The 20,836-nt window shown below is 38.7% G+C and overlaps 1 protein-coding gene and 1 pseudogene across 3 annotated transcripts in view; one reads left to right on the forward strand and one right to left on the reverse strand.

Annotated features, from left to right (window-relative positions):
• The window catches only part of NKAIN3 (sodium/potassium transporting ATPase interacting 3), a 1,223,038-nt gene that overhangs the window by 147,512 nt on the left and 1,054,690 nt on the right, over positions 1-20,836 (reverse strand). The window lies entirely within an intron of this gene.
• On the forward strand, positions 4,241-6,160 carry LOC126961532 (X-ray repair cross-complementing protein 6-like; annotated as a pseudogene).

Genomic DNA, 20,836 nt, shown 5'->3' on the forward strand with positions numbered 1-20,836 from the left:
GGAAGCTTTTGAGGCACTGATAAAAAATTGAGGTTGTTTTTGTATATTGTGTTCATGGTGTTGTCACCCAGCTCAAGGAGTTACTCAGTCATGACACTATGGTTTGTGTGTGTGGCTAAGACCGGTTCTTGAATAACAGCCAGTGTCCTTATTGAACTAAAGTGGAACTTTGAGGATCCCCAGATAATGAGGTTTCCAATTCTGTCATGTGTGCCTTGACAACCCTCCACAGTACGTATGGGAGACATCATCACTGATCGAGGCACACAATTTATGCTGAGCCTAGAAGAGGACTGGGAATTCTACAGCCATCTAGCGAGGCAGTCACCACCAGTAGATTAGTTGTCAAGCACGTTAAGTCTATTTGCCTTGGCCGTCTTAGGTGTTGAGTAAGCACTCAGCATGAGGCCTTTTGCCTTTCCTGAAATGAGGCCAGATGGGTGGCTCAGTCCCAGAAAAGCTCCAGTGTCCCCTTAGAGAAAAATTAGTCTGAGTAGAAATACCTAGATTTATTTCTGGGATATACAGTCTGGAGGCTGTTTTACCCTTGGTTGTGAGCCATGTGCAAAAACACAAGTTGTCACGAACAACTGCTCCTAGTCACCACTTGCAACCTGAGGTCAAGAAGCTGGCCTTGGACCAATCTGCATCAGATAGAAAAATTCATCTGACAGCACTGCATAAGGATAAGTACCACTGACTGTCTCCAATGTCTATTCAAACCTCTCCAGGAATTTGTTTAGCAGGAATAAGTGGGAGCAAGTCCGCTGCAGTGAATTACACTCTCTCTTCAAGGTCTGTGAGGTGGGCTAGTCTCTTGGAAGGAGCCTTAGGTCTAGTCCTTGATCACCTGTTAGTGTAAATTATCTGCAATGTTAAAACAGAAGCAAGGGAGAAAAAGCAAACTGGCATCTATGGTGGCTGGAATTTTGTATACACAATCTCATTAATCTTCTCAACAGCCCCTTGAGTGGGTGGTATGATTTCATTTTACATGCAAGAAAGGTGATGGCTCAGAGGGATTGTGGACCCTGCCCAATGTCACAAGTAGGAAATGACAGACGTGAGGTTACATTTAGCTCTGCTCAGACGCTGCCCTTATTCCTTAGGCATCTGCTGCTACCATACCACATGGCCTATACTTGAAAATAAGCCACATCTATCCTATCACGTATTTTTCCTCTTCCAAATTTTAAATAGCTTCCCATTATTGTTTCAGGTCCCTTCTCTACAGTCAGCATTTAAGCAGATTGATCAAGCACTGTTGCCCACCTATCCAAGCTTAAAGGCTGCCATTAGTAATAATTCTGACATTTCTGAGGTCATTCCTTCTCCTCCCCTCAACACAGAGACACAGTCTGGCTCCACAATTCAAAATGAAAAAGCAAAATGGCAACGAATGTCAACTGCAACAGTGATTCTTACAGACAAAGCACTAAGAGAGCAAAGCTATTAAAAATTTTATTCTCCTTTGCCCTTCCATTTACTGGGCTATATCTTCTTTATCCTACTGAAATCAGCAACATTGGAAGCAATATCTATGACCACTACCTAGGACACATACACTATCCTCTACATGAAAATCTAGTAGCGTGAGACCCACAAATAGCTTGTTTAGTACTGGGGGTTGGTATCAAAAAGTGAGAAAATCTTGTAGGATTTACTATAAAGAATATAGGGAACTATAGCAACATAAGAGCTCATTATCTTTGAAGCAATTTAAGCATACACACACATATATGTATATATTTATTTGGTTTTGGTTAAAATGCTTTTTATTTAATTTGGTTAAATGTAACTAGGTTACTTCTATGAAGGTTTTTTGTTGTTGTTGTTCACTTGAAGTAAGAGTATAGAAAAAGTTAACTGGGTTACTAAGAATAGATAGGATGGCTGGTGCAGCAGCCCAGACAAGATGATGACAGCTTGGCCTAAGGTTGTGGTGGTCAAAGTAGAATAAAGTAGATACATCTGGGTTACTTAGGAGATTAACAAGTGATAAGACTTGGTTATGAACTGGGGTGAGTGGATACAGCACCTTCAACTGAATTATCGAGCTATCCACATTGGGATTGATCGGGGAAACAACCCGAATCATGGAGAAGGAAGAAAAGCAGGGTAGGGTGATGGCCCACCTGGGTGTGACACAGAGCCAAGGGAATCCCTACCCCCAGCCAAAGGAAGCAGTGAGTGATTGTGCAACCCTGGGAAACCAGGCTTCTCCCACAGATCTTTGCAACCTGCGAATCAGGAGATCCCCTCATGAGCCCACACCACCAGGGCCTTGGGTCCAACACAAAGAGCTGTGTGGAGTCTTGGCAGAGAAGCTGCTCAGGCATGCACCAAGATCCAGGAACTTTACATACTCCAGTCCTGGGATTCCCAACAAAGGTGTCTGCAGCCCGGGCAATGCATGGTGTCCGTACATACTCCTAGGAAGGGGGCTGAATCCAAGAAGCGAAGCAGCATTGGTCTGTGGGTCCCACTTCCATGGCACCTCAGAAGACAAGACCCACTGGCTTGGAATTTCAGCCAGCCTGCAGTAACAGGGTGCCTGCCTGAGAAGAAATGGGGCCCTGAGGGGAGGGGCAGGCTGCCATCTCTGCTGTTTGGTTGACTCAGCTGTTTCAGCCTGTGGACTTTGGAGCGTCCAAATGGTCTGGATGAGGAATAGTTTCCCCAGTGCAGCATAGCTGCTTTGCCAGAATGTGGCCAGATTGCTTCTGTAAGCGGGACCTCAATCCATTCCCCCTCACTGGGTGAGACCTTCCAGCTGGGCCTCCAGCTACCTCAACCTGCACATATGGTATGGACAGAGCTCTGATCTCTCCTTGGGATGCAGTGCCCTGGGGGTGGGGCATGCCACTACCTTGGCTGTTCAAGCATCTTAGCCAGTCCAGCCTGTGGGCCTTGGGGTTCCCAGTCTGATTGGAGGATGAAGAGATCCCCAACACAGCACGCTCCTCTATCGAAAAGCAGCCAGACTGCTTCTTTAAGCGGGTACTAGATCACATTTCTCCTGACTGGGTGAGACCTCCCAAACAACGTCTTCAGGCACCTCTTACAAGTGTGTTTGGCCTGGCAACAGGTCAGTAACCCCCTGGGATGGAGCTTCCAGAGGAAGGGGCAGGCTGCCATCTTTGCTGTTTCACAGACTTCACTAGTGATACCTCCAGGTACAGGAAAAACCGAGATAACTAAGGTCTGGAGCAGACCCCCAGCAAACCATAGCAGCCCTATGGAACAGCGGTCAGACTGTTAAAAGAAAAACAAAACAAAACAGAAAACAACAACAAGAATAATCGCTATGAGAATCCCATCCAGTTGTTAGCAACCTCAAAGATCAAAGGTAGATAAGCCCACAAAGATGAGAAAGAATCAACTAAAAAATGTCAAAAACTCAAAAAACCAGAGTGCCCGCTTTCTTCTAAATGACTACAGTGCTTCTGCAGCAAGGGCTTAACACAGGGCTAAGGCTGACATGCTGAAATGAGAGAAGTAGGCTTCAGAATGTGGATAAAAATGAACATCGCTGAGCTAAAGGAGCATGTTGTAACCCAACACAAAGAATCTAAAAGTCATAATAAGACAATGCAGAAGCTGACAGTCAAAAAAACCAGTTTAGAGAGGAACATGATAGAACTGAAAAACACAATACAAGAACTTCACAGTGCAATCACAAGTATTAATAGCAGAATAGACCAAGTGGAGGAAAGAATTTCAGAGCTTGAAGACTGTCTTTCTGAAATAAGACTGGCAGAAAAGAATAGATAAAAAAGACTGTAAAGGAATGAACAAAACCTCCAAGAACTATGGGATTATGTAAAGAGACCAAATCTATGACTGATTGGGGTATGTGAAAGAGACGGGGAGAATGGAACCAATTTGGAAAACATACTTCAGGATATCATCCAGGAGAACTTCCTCAACCTGGCAACACAGGTCAACATTCAAATTCAAGAAATGCAGAGAACTCCAGTAAGATACTCCATGAAAAGGTTATACCCAAGATACATAATCGTCAGATTCTCTAAGGTCGAAATGAAACAAAAAATGTTAAGGGCAGCCAAAGAGAAAGGCAAGGTCACCTAAAAAGGGAGGCCCATGAGAATAACAGTGAACCTCTCAGAAGACACTCTACAGCCAGAAGAGATTGGGGGTCAATATTCAACATTCTTAAAGAAAAGAATTTCTGGCCCAAGTTGGTCGCTTCCCTGCACCAAAGTGAGAAGCAGCCAACATGTAAAGGTGGGAGTCACATTACAAAACTGAGGGCGATGAAGAAGCAAAGAAGAACAAGAAGAGAACCTTGAAGCAAGTGGAGACTATAAGTATTCAGGACGAGATAGTTTGGTTTTTGTGGTTGATGCTTCAGAGTGAAGATGAGTTGACTCCCTTTGACATGAGCATCCAGTGTATGAAAAGTGTGTACACCAGTAAGATCATAAACAGTGATTGAGATCTCTTGGCAGTGGAGTTCTATGATACAGAGAAAGACGAAGATTCAGTAAAATATTTATGTCTTACAGGAGTTGGAGAATCCAGATGCAAAATGAATTCTAGAGTTTGACCAGTTTAAGGGGCAGCAGGAACAAACATGTTTCCAAGACCTGAGGGACTACAGATCTGATGACTCATTCAGTGAAGTGCTGTGGGTCTGTGCCAACCTCTTTAGTGATGTCCAGTTCATGATGAGTCATAAGAAGATCATGCTGTTCACCAGTGAAGACAACCCCCATGGCAATGACAGTGCCAAAGCCAGCTGGGCCAGGACCAAAGCCAGCTGGGCCAGGACCAAAGCCAGTGATCTCCGAGATACAGGCATCTTCCTTCACTTGATACACCTGAAGAAACCTGGGTGCTTTGACATATCCTTGATCTATAGAGATATCACCAGCATAGCAGAGGATGAGGACCTCAGGGTTCACTTTGAGGAATCCAGCAAGCTAGAAGATCTGTTGCAGAAGGTTTGCACCAAGGAGACCAGGAAGCAAGCACTCAGCAGGTTAAAGGTGAAGCTCATCAAAGATATAGTGATCTCTGGGCATTTATAATCTGGTCCAGAAGGCTCTCAAGCCTTCTCCAATAAAGCTCTATTGGGAAAAAAATGAACCAGTGAAAATCAAGAAAATCAAAATTTAACACAAATACAGGCAGTTTGCTTCTGCCTAGCGATACCAAGAGATCTCAGATCTATGGGAGTCTCAGATTATAATGGAGAAAGAGGAAACAGAAGAGCTAAAACAGTTTGATGATTCAGGTTTGATGCTCATGGGTTTCAAACCCTTGGTAATGCTGAAGAAGCACAATCACCTGAGGCCATCCCTGTTCATGTGCCCCGAGGAGTTGCTGGTGATTGGGAGCTCAACCCTGTTTAGTGCTCTGCACATAAAGTGTCTGGAGAAGGAGGTTGTAGCATTGCGCAGATACGTACCCCACAGGAACATGTCTCCTTATTTTGTGGCTTTGGTGCCACAGGAAGAGGATGGAGGACCAGAAAATTCAGGTAACTCCTCCAGGATTCCAGCTTGTCTTTTTATCCTTTGCTGATGATAAAAGGAAGATGTCCTTTACTGAAAAAGGCATAGCAACTCCAGAGCAGGTGGACGAGATGAAGGCTATCATTCAGAAGCTCCGCTTCACATACAGAAGTGACAACTTTGAGAACCCCGGGCTGCAGCAGCACTTCAGGAACCTGGAGGCCTTGGCCTTGGATTTGATGAAGGCTGAATAAGCAGTGGACCTGACATTGCTCTAAGTTGAAGCAATGATTAAAAGACTGGGCTCCCTGGTGGCTGAGTTTAAGGAGCTTGTTTACCCACCGGATTACAATCCTGAAGGGAAATTTAACAAGAGAAAACACAATAATGAAGATTTTTGGAAGCAAAAGGCACAAGGCGAAGTATTCAGAAGAGGAGCTGAAGGCTGATATCTGCAAGGGCACGCTGGGCAAGTTCACTGTGCCCATGCTGAAAGAGGCATACGGGCTGAAGAATGGGCTGAAGAAGCAGGAGCTGCTGGAAATTCTCACTGAGCACTTCCAGGCCTGACCAGAGGCTGCATGTCCAGCCACTCCTTCACACAGTGGCCAGGCTGCCTGGCCTTGTTCTCAGCCAGTTAAAATGTGTTTCTTCTGAGCTAGGAAGAGTCTGCCCAACAGAAGTTGGATTTTACATTTTTGAGACTTACTGTTGCCATGGTGATGGTGTAGCCCTCCCACTTTACTCTATCTTACTTTATTGCCTGAATAAAGAGCCCTAAGTTTGTACTGAAAACAAAACAAAACAAACAAACAAAAAAAAAAAAAAAAAGAAAAGAATCTTCAACCCAGAATTTCATATCCAGCCAAACTAAGCTTTATAAGTGAAGGAGAAATAAGATACTTTTCAGACGGGCAAATGCTGAGGCAGGCAAATGCTGTCTCAATGATCTGCCTAATGTTGTCAGTGGGATGTTAAATCTCTGCCTTATAAGAGCTTCTGAAGGAAGCACTAAATATGGAAAGAAAAACCATCACCAGCCATTACGAAAACACACTGAAGTACACAGACTAGTGACACTATGGAGTAACCACATAAACTAGTCTGCAAAATAATCAGCTAGCATCATGATGACAGGATCAAATCCACACAAAACAATACTAACATTAAATGTAAATGAGCTACATGCCCCAGTTAAAAGACACAGAATGGCAAGCTGGATAAAGAATCAAGATACATCTATATGGATCTTAAGCCTCACAGAGGATCAAAATAAAAGGATAGAAGAAAATTTATCAAGCAAATGGAGAACAGAAGAAAGCAGGAATTGCAATCCAAGTTTCTGATAAGACAGACTTTAACAAAGATCAAAAGGACTAAAAGGGCATTACATAATGGTAAAGGTTTGAATTCAACAAGAAGCGCTATCTTAAATATATACACACCCAGTACAGGAGCACCCAGATTCATAAAGCAAGTTCTTAGAGATTTTAAAAGAAACTTAGACTCCCATACAATAATAGTGAGAGACTTTAACACCTCACTGACAATATTAGGCAGATAATTGAGACAGAACATTGACAAAGATATTCAGGGCCTGAACTCAGGTCTGGATCAAGTTGACCTGATAGATAACTATGAAACTCTCCACCCCAAAACAACAGAATATATATTCTTCTCATCACCACATGGCACTTACTCTAAAATTGATCACATAATCAGAAGTAAAACACTCCTCAGCAAATGCAAAAGAGCTGAAATCCTAACAAACAGTCTCTTGGACCACAGCACAATCAAATTAGAACTTAAAATTAAGAAATTCACAGAAAACCATACAACTACACTGAAATTGAACAACCTGCCCCTGGATGACTTTTGGGTAAATAATGAAATCATTGCAGAAATCAAGAAGTTCTTTGAAACTAATGAGAGCAAAGATACAATGTACCAGCATGTGTGGGATGCAGCTAAAGCAGAGTTAAGAGAGAAATTTACTCACTAAATACCCATACCAAAAAGCTAGAAAGATCTCAAGTTAACAACCTAACATCACAGTTAAAAGAACTAGAGAACCAAGAGCACACAAACCCGAAAGCTAGCAGAAATAACCAACATCAGAGCTCAATTGAAGGAGAGACACGAAAAGCCCTTCAAAAATCAACGAATCCAGGAGCTGCTTTTGCTGGAGAAAAGTAATAAAATAGCTGATATTAGACTAATAAAGAAATAGCTAGATATTTAATTGATTGATAGCTGATAGCTAGACTAATAAAGAAAACATAGAGAAGATTCAAATAGACACAATTAGAAATGATAAGGGGGATATTACCACTGACCCTACAGACATACAAACAACCATCAGAGAAAACTATAAACACCTCTATGCACATAAACTAGAAAATCTAGAAGAAATGGATACTTTCCCGGCACATACGCCCTCCAAAGACTGAATCGGGAAGAAATTGAATCCCTGAATAGGCCAATAGAGAGTTCTGAAATTGAGACAATAATAAATAGCCTACCAATTAAAAAAAAAAAAAAAAAAGGCCCAGGACCAGTTGAATTCACATCTGAATTCTACCAGAGGTACCAAGAATAGCTGGTACCACTCCGACTGAAACTATTCCAAAAAATTGAAAAGAGGGACTGCTCCCTAACTTATTCTATGAGGCCAGCATTATTCTGATACCAAAACCTGGCAGAGATATGGCAAAAAAGGAAACTTTAGGCCATTATCCTGGATAAACATCAATGCAAAAATCCTCAACAAAATACTGGCAAACTGAATCCGGTAGCACATCAAAAAGTTTATCCACCATGACCAAGTTGGCTTCATCTCTGAGATGCAAGCTAGTTCAACATACACAAAACAATAAATGTAATTCATCACATAAACAGAACTAAGGACAAAAACCACATGATTATCTCAATAGATGCAGAAAAGGCCTTTGATAAAAATTAACTTCCCTTCATATTAAAAACTCTAAATAAACTAGATCTTGAGGGTACATACCTCAAAATAATAAGAGCCATATATGACAAACCCACCGTCCATAGTGAATGGGCAAAACCTTTCAAGGGGAAGCATTCCCTTTGAAAACTGGCACAAATCAAGTTTGCCCTCTCTCACCACTACTATTCAAGATAGTATTGGAAGTTCTGGACCAGGCAATCAGGCAAGAGAAAGAAATAAAGTGTATTCAGATAGGAAGAGAGGAAGTCAAACTATCCCTGTTTGCAGATGACATGATCCTATGCCTAGAATATCCCATTGTCTCAGATCAAAAGCTTCTTAAGCTGATAAGCAACTTCAGCAAAGTCTGAGGATACAAAATCAATGAGCAAAAATTGCTAGCATTCCTATACACAAACAACAGGCAAGCTGAGAGCCAGATCACAAATGAACTCCCATTCACAATTGCCAGAAAAAGAATAAAATACCTAGGAAAACAGCTAACAAGAGAAATGAAGGACCTTTTTAAGAAGAACTACAAACCATTGTTCAAATAAATCCGAGATGACACAAACAAATGGAAAAACATTCCATGCTCATGGATAGAATCAATATCGTGAAAATGGCCACACTGCCCAAAGCAATTTATAGATTCAATGCTACTCCCATTAAACTACCATTGACATGCTTCACAGAATTAGAAAAACTATTTTAAAATTCATAGGACCAGAAAAGAGCCAAAATAACCAAGGCAATCTTAAGCAAAAAGAAAAAAGCTGGAGGCATCACGTTACCCAACTTCAAACTATACTACAAGGCTACAGTAACCAAAACAGCATTGTACAAGTACAAGAGCAGACACATAGACCAATGGAATACAATAGAGAACCCACAAATAAGGCCACATGCTTACAACTATCTGATCTTTGACAAACCTGACAAAAGCAATGGAGAAAAGATTCCCTATTTGATAAATTATACTGGGAGAACTGGTTAGCCATATGCAGAAAATTAAAACTGGATCCTTTCCTTACACCATATACAAAAGTCAACTCAAGATGCATTAAAGACTTAACTTAAACCCCAAAACTATAAAAACCGTAGAAGAAAACCTAGACTATGCCATTCAGGACATAGCACGGGCAAAGTTTCATGATCAAGATACTAGAAACAATTGCAACAAAAGCAAAAATTGACCAATGGGGTCTAATTAAATTAAAAAGCTTCTGCACAGGAAAACAAACTATCAACAGAGCAGATACAACCTACAGAGTGGGATAAAGTTTTTTTGCACTTTATCCATCTGACAAAGGTCTAATATCCAGCATCTATAAATTACTTAAATTTATAAGAGAAAACTAAACAACCCCATTAAAAAGTGGGCAAAGAACATGAACAGAGACTTCTCAAAGGAAGACACACATGTGGTCAACAATCATGCGAAAAACAGCTCAACATCACTGATCATTAGAGAAATGCAAATCAAAACTGCAATGAGATACCATCTAATGTCAGTCATAATGGCTATTACTAAAAAGTCAAAAAACAAATGCTGGTGAGGTTGTGGAGAAAAAGGAACACTTTTACACTGTTAGTGAGAGTGTAAATTAGTTCAACCATTGTGGAAGACAGTGTGGTGATTTCCCAAAGACCTAGCAGCAGAAATACCATTTGGCCCAGCAATCCCATTACTGGATATATACCCAAAGGAATATAAATCATTCTATTATAAAGATACATGCATGTGCATGTTCATTGCAGCACTAGCCACAATGACAAAGACATGGAATCAACCTAAATGCCTGAGATGGTTTGGTTGTGTCCCTACGCAAATCTCACCTTGAATTGTAATAATCCCCACATGTCAAGGGCAGGGACAGATGGATATAATTGAATTATGGGGGCATTTACTGCCATACTGTTCTCATGGTAGTGAATAAGTCTCACAAGATCTCATGGTTTTATAAATGGGAGTTACCCTGCACAAGCTCTCTTGCCTGACACCATGTAAGACATGACTTTGCTCCTCATTCACCTTCCACCATGACTGTGAGCCCTTCCCAGCCATGTGGACCTATGAGTCAATTAAACCTCTTTCTTCATAAATTACCCAGCCTTGGGTCTTTATTCACAGCATGAGAACAGATTAATACAATGCCTATCAATGATAGACTGAATAAAGAAGATGTGGTAAATGTATATCACAGAATAATATACAGGCTTAAAAACGAATGAGATCATGTTCTTTGCATGAACATGGATGAAGCTAGAGGTTATTATCCTTAGCAAACTAATGCAGGAACCAAAAACCAAATACCACATGTGCTGACTTATAAGTGGGACCTGAATGATGAGAACACATGGTCATGAGGGGGAGAATAACACACATGGGGCCTGTTGGAGGGTGGGGGATGAGCGGAAGGAGAACATCAGGAAGAACAGCTAATGGATGCTGTGCCTAATACCTGGGTGATGGAATAATCTGTACAGTAAACCATCATGGCACATGTTTATCTATGTAACAAACCTGCACATCCTGCACATGTACCCCTGAACTTAAAAGTTGGAAGTAAAAAAAAATCAACTGGAAAAAGAAGATTCTATTATTTAAAAGGGAATTAAACTTTCTTTTAACTTTGAAAAAGGAAAATTCTTTTGTCAAAGCTCTTTTATTTCATGCCTCTCTGTTGCACATTCATCACTTATTGGACTGAAAACAGATGGGCTTTCTTTCCTGCCCTCTACATGTTACTTTAGCGTTTTTTATGTTTATTCCTCTCTGATAGCTGTGTGATCATGATGAATTTTTAAAAAATCAAGTACAAATTGAGATTTTTCTATCTTGTGGATAGCAATCAAATTTTAGAAATTTGACATTCTGAATTCACGCTATATCTTCTAAAAAGACTGGGACCTCTGGTTAGTTCTGTGTAGCTAAGAATCACAAAGCAGGTTTGTTTTTATTAAGTAAATCAATAGAATACAGAAAGCAGGGTGAATGTTGTATTTAGTAAAATTATGTTGAAACTACTAGCAGGTTGGGTGTGTGGTGAACAAAAAGGATTTGTCAAAACAAAGCCTCTCTTCCCTAGGCCACTCATTTTTTTTTTTCTTTACTGAGTACACTGTTCAGTCCTTGCTTAAATAATGCCAGTTTCCTCTTGCTCCCAGTCCTGCCTGCCAGAATTTTGTGCCTGGTCAGCAGTCTGCATGTCTGTATGAACTATTATGTGAATATCTGTTTAAAATTCTCTTTTCTCTGATTTTATTTCACATCTTCTGGGATAACTGTGATAAGCCAAAGTAATAAATGTATAAGCTACATCAGTTATTTAGAGTTTTCAATCCTGACCCAATCCTCTTTCGTCATTCACTGCGGGTACTATATTTGCTCTCTTCCAGTTCACCACTGCTCCTGGACAGGACTCATATTCAGGTCCTGTGGGATGGTAGGGACAAGCGAGCTAAAGAAGCCCCTAGTCTCTTTTTGTTAAACTTCTTGTTTAGGAAAGGACTGATGAGAGTAGGAGGAAGAATGTTTGATAAATATAGGCAAGAAGCCACTCTGTTAGGTACAGTATATACATATTAAATATATGTAATAGATTATATATACACACACATACATACACACACACACACACACATATATATATAAATCTATTATCATGCAGGTCAATGAATCTATATTATGAAAAAGAAGATTTATAAAAAAACACAGAGCCAATGTAGGAGCAAGAGAAGTGGAAATAGGAAAGCATTGAAAGAATCCCTAACTTTGGACATCTGCCTTTATATTAACCCTAAAAAAAATCCAACACATGATCGAATATTTCTTTTTTTATTTCTAGTGATGTCCACATATGTTCTAGGTCTGGACAGTGGTCTTTGATGATTTACGGTTGCGTACAATGTACTTGGTAGGAAAAACAGGCATATTTCATCCAAACTTCCTTTCAGATGTGGAGCAGGAAGGTAAGTGAACGGGAGGGCGCAGAGCACCAGGGGCCCTTCTTAGAAAGTGTTTCCTTGTTGGGTAATGGGAGTATGATTCATGGAGTGTTGGGGATGCTGTGGTTAATTGACTGCCCAAGCTCAATGTTTCTGCCCCCGATAGACCTGGCAGTACATTTATGGGAGCCCAAATGGGGACAGCCAGCAAAATGAAACAAGCTCCTTTGACCAGGAATTCTTTCTCATTCTTGTCTTTTGCCTTAATCCTTTTTCATCTAGACTTCAGGTAGATCACATTAAATTCTAATGTATAGCATTTCGTATCAAAGCAACTAATCTAGAACAACAAAATGAAGTGTTCCCACTAAGGCTCAGCTATCAATATCTGATAACGTTGAAGTCAAAGAAAATTAAACTTTTATCTCGTGAGGCAATAAAGTGAGGACCTACTCCATTCTTGGGTAAAAAATAACATTTTTCTTTTACCCTGATTTCACATTATTTTTGTAAGTGATAACCTACAGCTTAATTAAGACTCCTAAATATAAACAGTTAATCTGAAATTTTCTGAAGGAATCTGAAATTCCTACCATATGTGGAAATAAATTGTCCTTTTTGGTTGGACATGTGTACACAAGATATCTAGAAAGTTATTTTATTCTGTAGATACTTTCACTTTTTATCTTGTTTAACTTTTAGTAACTCTGGAGAGTTCCCCCATTATGCTTTCTGTAAATAATGGAATCCTAAAATATTTAAAAAACTTGAGGCAAAAATGCAAATATGTTAATTTGCCAAAAAATACTTAAGGCCAAAGTTGCCCTGTCCCATCAACCAGGCCAATGATCTGCATGTTTGTGGCATTTAAGTTCTTGCTTTAGCTTTAGCATTGGCAGCTACTGTTACTACAGTATTAATTTGTCATGCAAATAACCTTTTATAATGAAGTTGCTAGTGCCTCAAGTCACTTCTTAGTTATTGGACTTAGGATTCTTGGTATAAAGTTTTGGACTCCTACTGACAAATGGGCTAGTTCTCAAACATTTTTATTTCTTGCATGGCATTTCATTTGTGCAGAAAGGTTATACTTTGGTACATACACCAGCAAAGGAGAGGAGTGAGGTTGCAGTGAAAAGCACTCCCTCTTACAGCAGAAGTTCCCTTCAGAAGGAGACACAGAGAGCTCTCTTATTATAGATGAGAAAAAAGGCACAAAAAAGCACTCTGTTAGTTCCCTATTGTTGATTTGGCAAATCCTCACAAACTTAGTCATTGAAAAAGCACAAATTTATTACCTTACAGTTCTAGAAGTCAAAAGTCTAACATGAATCTCCCTGGGGTAAAATCAAGATGTCAGGAGGGCCCGGGCATGGTGACTAATGCCTATAATTCCAGCACTTTGGGAGGCCGAGGTGGGCTGATCACTTGAGGTCAGGAGTTCAAGACCAGCTGGCCAACATCGTGAAACCCTGTCTTTATTAAAAATATAAAAATTAGCCAGATGTGGTGGCATGCACCTGTAGTCCCAGCTGCTCGGGAAGCTGAGGCAGGAGAATCACTTGAACCCGTGAGGTGGAGGTTGCAGTGAGTCGACATAGTGCCACTGCATTCTAGCCTAGGTGACCAAACAAGACTGTCTCTAAATAAATAAAATAAAATAAAATAAAATAAAATAAAATAAAATAAAAAGAACAAAGATGTTAGCATGGTACTGTTTTTCTGGAGTCTCTAGGGGAGAACCCATTTCCTTGCTTTTTCTAGCTTCATCTGAATTCCTCGCATCTGGGCCCCGTTTAAACTCCAAAGCCAACAACAACCAACAGCTGGCTGAATTCTGTCTCCTCTGCATGACTTCCTCACTCTCCTGCCTCCCTCTTCCACTTGTAAAGACCCATGGTTTGCAAATATTTTTCTCATTGCATGGGTTGTCCCTTTGTTCATCATTTCTTCTGCTGTGCAGAGCTTCTTGATTTCGTGCAATCCCATTTGTCTATTTGTTCTTTTGTTACTTGAGATTTTGGGGTTACATCCAAAAATCCTCGTCCAAACAAATGTCCTGGAGCTTTTCCCATATGTTTTCTTCTAGTAGTTTTACAGCTTTAAGTCTTTAATCATTTTGAGTTTATTTTGGGGCATAGTGTAAGGTAGGGGTCTAATTTCATTTTTTCCTGAATGTGGATAACTAGTTTTCCTAGAACCATTTCTTGAATAGAATGTTTTTTCTCCATTATGGATTCTTGGCACTTTTGTAAAAAATCAATTGACCATGAAGGCATGAGTTTATTACTGAGCTTTCTGTCCTGTCCCATAGGTTGATGTGTCTGTTTTTATGCCAGTACTATGCTGTTTTAATTATAATCACTTTTATAATACATTTTGAAGTCAGGTAGTATGATGCCTCCAGCTTTGTTCTTTTTGCTCAAGATTGCTTTGGTTATCTGGGGCATATTGTGGCTCTATAAAATTTTAGGATTGATTTTTACATTTTTGAAAAATGACCTTGAAATTTTTATAGGGATTGCATTGAATCTGTACATTATTTTTGGTAGTGTGGATATTTTAACAATATTAATTATTTCAGTCCATTGAGATGGGATATTTTTCAATTTATTTGTGTTTTCTTCAATTTCATTCATCAGTGTTTTATAGTCTTCAGTATATAAGTCTTTTACCTTCTGATTTAAATTTACATCTAAGTTTTTATTTTTTTTCGGTTGCTATTGTAAATGGGATTATTTTCTTAACTTTCTTTTCGGATAGCTCATATATCTAGTAAGGGGTTAATATACAAAATATACAAGGAACTGAAATAACTCAATAGTAAGAAAACAAATAACCCAATTTAAAAGTGGTCAAAGGACCTGAACAAACACTTCTCAAAACAACTCATCCAAATGGCCAACAGGTTCATTTAAAAAATGAACTAATCATTAGGAAAACGCAATTTAAAACCACGACAAGATATCTGTTTATATCCGTTAGAATGGCTTTTATCAAAAAGATGAAAGATAACAACCACTGGGGAGGATGTAGAGAAAATGGAACACTTGTACACTGTTGGTGGTAATGTAAATGGTTCAGCCATTATCGAAACCAGTATGGAATTTCCCCAAAAAACTAAAAATAGAACTACCATATGATCTAGCAATCCCACTACTGGGTATTACAAGGGAAATTATTAAGTATGCCAAAGAGATAGCTGCACTCCCATGTTCATTGCAGTGTTATTCACAGTAGTCAAGATAGGGAATCAACTTGACTATCAATAGTTGGATAGAGAAAATACAGTACACAAAATGAATTATTACTTATCCTTTAAAAAGATGAAATTCTGTCATTTGGGACAAGATGGATGAATCTAGCAGAGGTTATGCTAAGTGAAATAAGTCATGCACAGAAAGGTAAATACTACATGATCTCATTTGTATGGGGAATCTAAAAAAGATTCATCCATATAAGTGGAGAATAGAATGGCGGTTATCAGAGCCAGGGATGGGGGGCTTGGGTGGGGAGGAGTAAGAGAATGTGGAGTTACTGTTTAAAGGATACCCAGTTTCAGCTAGACAGGAGGTTTAGAGATCTGTTGCACAGCAGGATGACCATAGCCAATAATAATGTACTGTGTATTTCAAAATAAAAGAGTAAATTTCAAAGATGTCATCACAAAAAATGTCAAGTAAGTGAAGGGATATATATGTTAATTAATTTGATTTAATAATGCCATATTACACACATATATGAAAACATCACACTGTACTCTATAAATGTAATGCAATTACAATTATTATAATTTATCAGTTTAAAAATATTATATTGAGCTCCTTGGAATAATCTAGGAAAATTTCCCCATTCTAGGGTCCTTAATTATCATCACAGCTGCAAAATACCCTGTTCTATGTAAGATAACATATTGACAGGTCTGGGGATTAAGACAGGCCCATCTTTGGAGGTCCATTATGCTACCTACCACAAAGACCTGACTGCAGTAGATGTGTGAACCCTCTAGCTGAGTTCTTCAATTTGAAAGTCCCTGGGGAAAATGCAAAAGTGTGCAAAAAGCAAGCATACGCATAGCTGTTCCAGAGGTGCCATGATGGTGCAATGTTGTTCATACCTGTGCATGAACAACACAGGCATGGTTTGATGACTCTTTCTCAGATGTTCTGAGTAGGCCCTGTATTCAATAGAGACATTTTCCCCTTCCTTTGCCATAGTTATATTTTTTCTTTGTGTGGGCCGAGTTGCCAACTTTTAAATATAGAAACTGGGAACTGAAGAGGTATGTAATACTGTTAAAATGATTGGAGAAATCAATCTGGTAATATTTGCTTTGCTTGCAATTATAATATTTATTTGTAAAGCCCCTTTTATCCTGGATGGTCAATCAGCCTTAAGACAGCATAGATATTATCAATCTGAGCCTCTCAAGCAATCTGGACTTCTGGAAGTTTCTTCATAAAAAGAAATTTTAGCACTAAAAATGTAGAGAGCAGTGTAAAAGGACAGTAACCAAAAGAAAGGAACACTTAATTTCTCTTTGATTGTATTTTTTTCGTGATCCTCCAGGTGTAAATAAATCAAGCTCTAGAGGAAAGGTAATATTATGTTTTACTGTTAAAAATTAATTTTTTAGAAAGCTTGATGGATATGTCTATAGTGGAACTGAGCAGACTATGTTGAACAATGGTGTATGCATTGTAAACACTAAGTACATGACCAGGTCACAGAATAAGTCAATATCCTTTTGAGATGTCTATTTTTCATGTGGAACTAGCAGTAGGAGGATAATGTAGGTTAAGGAAGATGCATGCCAGAAATATATTTTTTTCTCCTAGTGATAACAGTAAGGCTGAGCTCGTATTTACAAAAGCCATTTATTCATTCAAAAATATTTATTGAATGCCTACTAAGAGCAATGCTGTGGAGGGGATGTATGTGGATGTGAATACATAAGCATGAAAAGACAATTTACTTCTATCCTCAATCTTGTTTACAATCTAGAGAGAAAATACTGGAACTAATGTGTGATTCTTGAATGTGGGGAAGGCATTTTATAAATGTCTTAGGCAGGCTGGATGCGGTGGTTCATGCCTGCAATTTCAGCAATTTGGGAGGCCAAGGAGGGAAGATTGCTTGAGGCCAGAGTTTGAGACCAGCCAGGGCAACATAGTGAGACCCTAACAAAAGTTATATAAAAAATTTGCCTGGAATGGTGGCACACACTTGTAGTACCAGCTACTCAGAAGGCTGAGGCAGGATTGCTTGAGCCCAGGAGTTCACAGTTGCACTGAACTGTGATCACACTACTGCACTCCAGCCTGGGTGACAGAGGGAGACCATTTCTAAAAATAAATAAATTAATTAAAATAAAAAAAGTTATTTGATCTTCTAGTTTGAAACCAACTTCTGATTTCACTTATTTGATACATACCAAATCATGAGGTCTCTACAACAGATTTACCTCCTTTTATTCAGAATTTTAAAAAGCTAAAATAATGCCACTTCAAATATGGGTATCTTTTGTTTTTTCTACCAATTTTTAAGTGACTTTTTAGGAAATCCAAATTTATTTGATAGAGACAAAGGTGATTTCTATCTATTTTATTCTGTGGTGGTGTGAAAGTTTTTTTTTAATGTAGGCAAATCCTCTAAAATCTTTAAATAGGATAGTCTGTCAGGCTTAGCAGATTTTAAGTTCATCAAAAAAAGAAAATTGAGTGTGCATAAATAAAGAAGAAAAAGTTGATAATAGACAAGGAATTCTTGTTGTTATGTCTTTAGAAGGAGGAAAGTAATAGAGTCAAAAACAATGTAACAGAGAAACTGCATCACTGTCAGATTTCTGCCTATTAGAGAGATGGCTGTGTGAGATAGGGTTGGGTGTGTGAAGGAAGGGAGGTAAAATTATGTCCGAAATGTCTACACCCTGGAGGGCTGTGGAGTGGAGTCAAATCCTTACAATCTTTGTACTCAGGAGCAAGATGGGAGATGACGCTGGTGTGTGTTACAATTTCTACCCGAGTTATCCAAAGCTAAAAGTTAATAAAAATCACTCTTTTATTTTCCATTAGAAGAGTGCAAGTTTTTGTGGCGATCCCCCGGAAACAAAAATATTGTCTGGCACGTTTACATTTTACTGGGACAATTGGAAATCAGCTTCTGAAATGCTAAGGAGTTTATTCTTTTGGATGTATTTTTTTTTTTTTTTTTTGCTCTGATGCCTAATAATTGTGTCTCGCAAACACAAAAGGCTTCCATACATGGAGTCAATAACTCCCTCGTCAACCAATACCCCATATGCTTGATCTGCAAGTTGAATTTTCTCTGGCAGAAACTTATGTAGACATACGTGGGAGCAGAATAACATATACACATCAATTAAGACAATTATAAGATAATTTGAGAGTTATTCTAGCTACACAATTTTACCTGTTTGCATCTTCCATTTTTAATTAAAGTTTCACCAAATGCACAAATCTCTTTCCTAAATGTCTCACCTAATTCCTCTGGTGTTCAGAGAAGCAGTTTGAACAGTATATATATATGTGTGTGTGTGTGTATATATATATATTATATATTTATAAAATTCACTTTGTCTCTGATGATGAAAATAATTAGAATTTGCAAACATGATTTCTCTTAATTAAACATGAGTTAATATATCTCCCCACCAAAAGGAATCCTATCATAGGAAGCTGCAATATGCTTGAGTATGTTTCATGATATGCTCAATATATACACAACCACACACACACACAGAAGTATTGTTCAAAGTGAGATACACACGCACACACCTTGGCACACTTCTATGTCCTAGGACTTAAGTACTTCCTCTCTATACATTTTGTTTTCTTAAGTTTTTAAGCATTAAGAGAGTTTATCCTTACTTTTATCGTTCTTATCAGCATTAGGATGTACCTTGCACGTAATAAACCCAGACTATACAACGAAATCGATTTCAACTAAATTTGAAGTCTCTCTGGATATCAATCCCCCAAGCCTATTGCAGTTTCCTATGATAGGATTCCTTTTGGTGGGGAGATATATTAACTAATGTTTAATTAAGATAAATCACCTTTGCAAATTCTAGTTGTTTTTGTCATTAGAGACAAAGTGAATTAATTCAGAATCTTTTGTTCCTCAGTAACCCTAAAGCATGTTGCATTTAGAAAAAAAGTGTGAAAATTATTTGACAGTGCATCTCGTTTTGTCAAATCTGCTAGCTATCCAACAATTATTCTGTTACAATCGGTAGACAGATGGGAAATGGGAAATACTGAGCTACAGAGTTGAAACAGAAACATCATGCTGTGGTCACTAGAACTGACGCGATGTGTGGGCACTCTAGTGAATTGCCTTACACATTGTTTTCATGTAAAGAATAAAAAGTTTTCACAGAACAATTAAACATTACTTTAAGATAACTCTAAAATCTTACTGGAATTGTCAGATGAAGGAAAACAATTCTTCGTGTTTACTGATATCAACTGTGAGGGTGTTTCCTCTGCCTCTATGTTACTGAATTTCCAATCTATGGTTCAGCAGTTGTGATCATTATTAAATCATTCATCACTGATTTAAAAGAATCATGAAGGAATGCTTCAACCTGAAATGGAGACAGTGTTACCTTCCCTATCTATGAAGATACATAGAATCAATCAACTTCAAACATCTTAAATAAATTGCAAGTTTGTGAAGGCAGAAAGAGGATAACGTTCATTAAAAATAAATGCTAGTTCATTATGCACAATGTCATTTACAAGGCTCTGACACTGGAAAAGCTGGCTACTCCTTGGTAATGTTTTCTTAGAAGACAAATAATGGAGTCTTGCGAGAATATCAAACAGAGGCAGGATGCTGAGTCTAGTCTCCTCTGTGAGTGAACTTCACAGAAGCTGCATTTACTCCCTTTAATAATAAATAGACCTATCACACTTCAGTTTTTCAGGAAAACTCATTTTTTTTTTGTTTATTGAAAGGTTTAGGTTTTACTCTGCTCAACTCTTCATACAGACATTTGCATCTTTAACTCTTTACTAGGCCTGATGCTGCTTAAGTTCTTATACTGGACCCTAAGTCCTATTTCTTAATCATCTCTGGACACTTGTTCTTGCCAAAGTCATCTCCAGCATAGACTTCATGAAGATATTGAGGCCATTGGAGCCAAAGCATAACAGGACCACGCAGTGAGAAGCCCTCCACTCAGCTCCATCAGTGAGCCAGGCTGACTCATGCAGGCAACTTTGTTATCTACTGTCCTTGCTGTCAAAAAAACCATGTAATTCTACCTACTTGACAAGAGGAGCTACTGCTTTGTCTTCTGGTTTTGCTAAATGGGAATCTTGAAGACAACCAGAAAATGTCAAATTGACATTATGAAATTTTAAAAGTTCTGAAATTTGCAGATGAAAGATACTATTATATTTAGTACATTTATGAAATCTTCCCT

Source organism: Macaca thibetana, chromosome 8, assembly GCF_024542745.1.
Source record: "Macaca thibetana thibetana isolate TM-01 chromosome 8, ASM2454274v1, whole genome shotgun sequence".
NCBI classification, from domain to species: Eukaryota; Metazoa; Chordata; class Mammalia; order Primates; family Cercopithecidae; genus Macaca; species Macaca thibetana.